The following is a 5,020-nucleotide window of genomic DNA, read 5'->3' as shown; positions in this document are numbered from 1 at the left end:
AATTTATGAATTTGGAATTTCACGAATTCTCGTGTCTGAGGCGGCATGCTCTCCAGAGCAGGAGCAAGGCCGAGGAGGAAATGCTCTGTTGCAGACGGGCGTGGCTTCTTTAGGGACTCCAGGATAGCCAGCTCCACCGCCGATGGACCATCCTGGGACCCGTCCCTCGACCGCCTTCGAGCTCTCCTCCTCTGTGGGCCTGTAAAAAACAGAACAAAACACCACAAAGAAATGAGAAGGCTGCTACTAGATTGTCATTTTCAAAATTGAAAAAAACCAGGATATGAACAGATTGGTTGTAGATATTTAGTAAAGGTGATCACAAGGGAATCCAAGCAAGTAAAAAGCTATCAGTGCTCGATGTTCATACCTGTGGGTGCAGCAGCAGGAGCTGAGGGACCAGGGACTGGGGAGTCAGGAGAAGCAACAGGGGAGGACTCTGCTGCATGATAACTTGACTCTATCAAGACAATATTAAATGTTAACAGGTTGAAGACAATAGTCATAGAGAATATTATATTATTATATACTTATTATTATATACAGTGGTCTCCCATTTATTGCAGCACATGAACAGTAGTCACAGTTCTCACAAGTTGATTCTCAAAGTGCAAACCTTTGTCGATTTTAAAACGTAAAAGTATTATGCCGCGCTTTTTCTCTGTCTGCGGCGCCACTTTTGTGCGCCTTTTTTGCTCCCAGTGCAGGTGTCTATTTCCGAATGAGGGTCATAGTTATGAGTGTTTTTGTGCTGTTTTTTTCTATTTGAAGTGATGGTTATCAAAACCAAACATGATAAGTTTGGCAAGCGCAGGAGACACGACACGGAGGAGATTTGTCATTTGGGCTGCAGAATGCAATGCGCATTGTTGAAAGCTGTACGGTGCAATAAAAAAAATCAGCGAAAAGGCGAGGCAGTGACGGATGAACAGCGGGACTACTTTATACTGTTTATTAATAAACAAAATATATTCCTGTATGACAACACGCATAAATTAACTGCCTACATTAATTCATTGTAAACATACCTTCTGACTGACACTCCCCTGCTGCCTCTTCGGGCTGTCCCTGGTCCTCGGGGGAGAAGTTCTCCACGGTCCCCACCATATTACCGCTGGTCTCCCGCGGGGTGAGGAAGGGGTCCAGAAACCCCGTGACCGCGAAGAACTTCCATCTCCTCCCTGATCCTGCTGCAGACCCACTCCTCTTCTCCTTCTCTGACCTCTTCTCCTTATTATAGGTGTCCCTGAGGCTCTTCCACTTTCTCCTGCAGATGTCCTCTGAATAAATGCATTATCTGGTTAGCGGAAAGGTATTTGTACAACAGTGGGAAAATCGCGGGACAGTAGGCGCGCTTGCTAGCTTTTGCACGGCTTCATCGGGTCAGTCTGAAAATTAAAAAGAAGAAGGAATGAACTTACCAGGTTGCCCGATCTCCTCACTTATGTGTCTCCAAGCTAGGTCCTTTTTATTCCTGTCTCGGTAGAAATAGGAGCTGGCATCGTATAGCTCGGGGTGGTTAGCCACGGCGCTGATCAGCTTTTCCTCCATACTGAATGAAGAATGAAGGGCTTTGGCTGGATCTGCCCCTTTGACCTAGGTCAGAGCCACGTCACCAGGCTCCTGATTGGTTGTCGCGGCGCGATTTGACGCTTGAGTTCAGATTATTCCAACTCCAGCGGTAGACGCGAAACGCGCGTATGCACAAAATGCAACACAAAAACTCACGGTTTTATTCGCGAGTCAAACGCGCCAGACGCGCTACACTGACGCGCGTTTCAGGCGTTTTCGCGTTTTCACGACGCAAATCTGCTTCCGAATTTTCGCGGGACCCGCAATCGCATGTCATCGCGCCTTTCCATTGACTTTACATGTAAACCTGACGCTCTATTCGCGTCCATCGCGTTCGGTGTGAACACACCGTTAGGTCTGTTGTACCCCATACGGTAAAAAATATATATTTTAAAATACATTTTGAAATATATTTCAAAATATACAAAAAATGGCCAAAAAATATATGTGCTAAAATACATTTTAAAATATATTTATATATTTAAAATGTATTTTAGCACATATGTTTTTTGGCCATTTTTTGTATATTTTGAAATGTATTTCAAAATGTATTTTAAAATACATTTTGAAATATGTTTATGTATTTTGAAATGTTTTTTAGCACATATATTTTTTGGCCATTTTTTGTATATTTTGAAATATATTAATAAAATATATTTCAAAATACAATTTAAATTTATTTAAAATCATTCAAAAAAATATAAATTTAACCCTTCATATATTTCTAAGAAAACACATTCACATGTAACATCTGAAAGAAATCTTTATTTGATGTTTAAAACATACATATAGCATATCAATCAAGCAAGGAATATTCATTTTATAAGTTTATTCTCATTACATACTCAAACATTCTAAAAGAAACACACACACACATATACATATATGTGTGTGTGTGTATATATATATATATATATACACACACACACATATGTGTGTGTATGTGTATATGTGTGTGTGATTGTATGAACATAAGTCAGCATACTTAAAATGTAATTTCTTTTCCTTTTCCAGCAGTCTCAGTTCCCCCAGCTTTCACGGCAATCCTCAAAGCCCTTCTGGACACGCTGGGAAACCCCTTCCTTACCGCCACTGTAACAAACAAAAGTCACAGTTCTATTACTTTTATCAGAGTTAAAATAAAAATGTGATTTATGTTAGCTGGCTTCATTTAGCAAACAGATATTTCTGTTTATACAGATACAGATATTAATACAGATATATTTTACGCATAATTTTACCTCTTTTTTTTCCTAGATGGGAAGTCTATCCAGTTCACATTACAGTAATGCTAACACCCCTTTTGGTCGTCTCTCCTTACCTTCCAGCATTCATAAATCTGTTGACCTTCTTTGTCTGAGACCAACCACTACAATGCATCATCACCTATTTGTATTGGTAACTTACTTTACAACCTATTTTAATGGTTGCAAAGTAAGTTACTTGTGCTGTATGCAATTTTAGATACACAGAAAGTCTTCACTTACTATATATGGCTGTCATAGTGTCCTTATCAAGGGCAGTTCTTCACTCTGCGCCGATGTCCGTTTTGCTCTGTCCTCCTATAAAAAGCATGAACATTTGAGTGTTTGACTAGTTTTAGATTTCCAAAAATTTGATATTTGTACAACTAAACATTTGAACTACAATATATGCTATTGAGCGATACTTTTATGGGTAATTTTTGGTAAAGAAACTGGTGACAGGGTTGTAGGCTTTTTAAAGTACTATTAGCTAACCATTTGAACTGACTTTCAAAGCTGATTACCTTTTAAATTGCTGTGGATCAAAACCTCCAGTGGGAAGGTTCAATGGAACACGCACCATTGAACCTGAAAATAACAAAAACAAACAAAAAACAGAACAATATATAGATACTGTTTATATAGGGTAATAAATCTCTTCTGAAGCAATATAGTTCATTTTGGGTGAAAAACAAAACATTCCTCTAAAATATGTATACTGACATCAGCAATCAACATCATGATTGTAATTATTTCCTTTTTAGTACATCTACTGCTGTTTGCATGTGTCAAGCACTACGACTGTATCTATGCATATAAATTCACCATATATATCCAGCAAAAATGTTTTGTTATAGTCAAAAGGAAAACAAACAAAGGCATTCAATCAGAGGTGAGAAATTAATTGGGAATATGAATTATAGGTGAACTATTCTTTACCTACTAGCAATCAAGCTTCTTTAACCAAGAAGCTTGAAATATTTGAATGTAAAATAAAATAAATAAATAAATAATAATAAAAATAACATGATGTAATTAAAATGCACAACTTACATTAAGGAAATCTGCATTTGTATTCACAGGCTAAAAGTAAAACAGTAAATGTGTTAGTGATAGTACAGGTATTTGTAAAAAAAAAAAAAAAAAAAAAGGCAGTAACTGTGACGCTTCTAGTGGGATGCTAAATGCAGAGATTTATATTTACAGTATAATACTGCATGTACGGGTAACTGTGTTGTGAACTGTAACTGAATATTAGAGAATCTCAGAGAAATTAAATGTATTTATTTTTTGAATTTATCAATCATAAAACCGTCTGTTTTGAAGGCCTGTTACGATAGCGACTTTTTGTTGGTCGGTATATTGCCCCATAAACAATTGCGACAAGTTATGTCATTGTCATTTTAAGACCATTTTATGTCTTTGAATGTATAATCATAATATAACACCATAATAATGCAAGATCTACACACTTTCAATTGACAAACCAACATCTAATTCTTAAAGTATTTAGATCATTGAAATTAGGAATCAAAATATTAGATACCTTAAAAACTTCAATAAATAGTAAATTTTCTAACAAATAGAAAACAATGTTATTTAATGTTATTGTTATGTTATCATTATATTTTATTTTTGTAAATATAATGGCGGATAAATTACATCATCAACAATTATTGAGGTCATGTACATGTATTGTGTGTTAAGTCGATATATCGATTATTGTGATAGGCCTACTGTTTTGGTATCATAACGAGCTTGTCAAACATGCATGACCACTAAACAATGTCTAAGCAGTAGTATTGGTCTGAATGACAACAAACATAACTAGTGTTTTGGAAAATCTGTTAGAAAACAGTTATTTCAATAATTATGATTAGCATGTGACACAGACACCGCATAAAAAACTACAACAACAAATACTTACTTTAGGAGGATGGGGGAGGGCAGCATGAGGTTGAGACTTTGACATCTGTAAAAAACAAATTCATGTATTACAAACAAGTCACTTAAAAATACTTTTTTTTTTTTTCTTAAAAATACATTAATGTGGCAGACTGTTCCCTGTTCAGATGCAGTGTATAAGTACAATCAGGGCTGTCACAACAATGGGGTGGGGCCAAGTGGCTGCAACCCTAGGTACAATGTGCAGGTATATATAATTACATATAATATATGTGAATAAAGCAAGAATCTGTTTAGGT

At 36.4% G+C, this 5,020-nt stretch overlaps 1 long non-coding RNA gene across 1 annotated transcript; it reads right to left on the bottom strand.

Moving 5' to 3' along the window:
• Positions 1-2,499: 2,499 nt before the first annotated feature.
• On the bottom strand, positions 2,500-3,379 carry LOC112436265 (uncharacterized). The gene is made up of 3 exons (XR_003025007.2): positions 3,341-3,379; positions 3,060-3,134; positions 2,500-2,664 (listed from the first exon to the last, which is right to left on the bottom strand). It is a non-coding gene; the product is annotated as an uncharacterized LOC112436265 (long non-coding RNA).
• Positions 3,380-5,020: the final 1,641 nt, after the last annotated feature.

The sequence above is a fragment of the Maylandia zebra genome, linkage group LG2, assembly GCF_041146795.1.
Source record: "Maylandia zebra isolate NMK-2024a linkage group LG2, Mzebra_GT3a, whole genome shotgun sequence".
Classification (NCBI taxonomy): domain Eukaryota; kingdom Metazoa; phylum Chordata; class Actinopteri; order Cichliformes; family Cichlidae; genus Maylandia; species Maylandia zebra.
The sequence above is the reverse complement of the archived record's forward strand: the minus strand, read 5'-3'. Positions and strand labels throughout refer to the sequence as shown.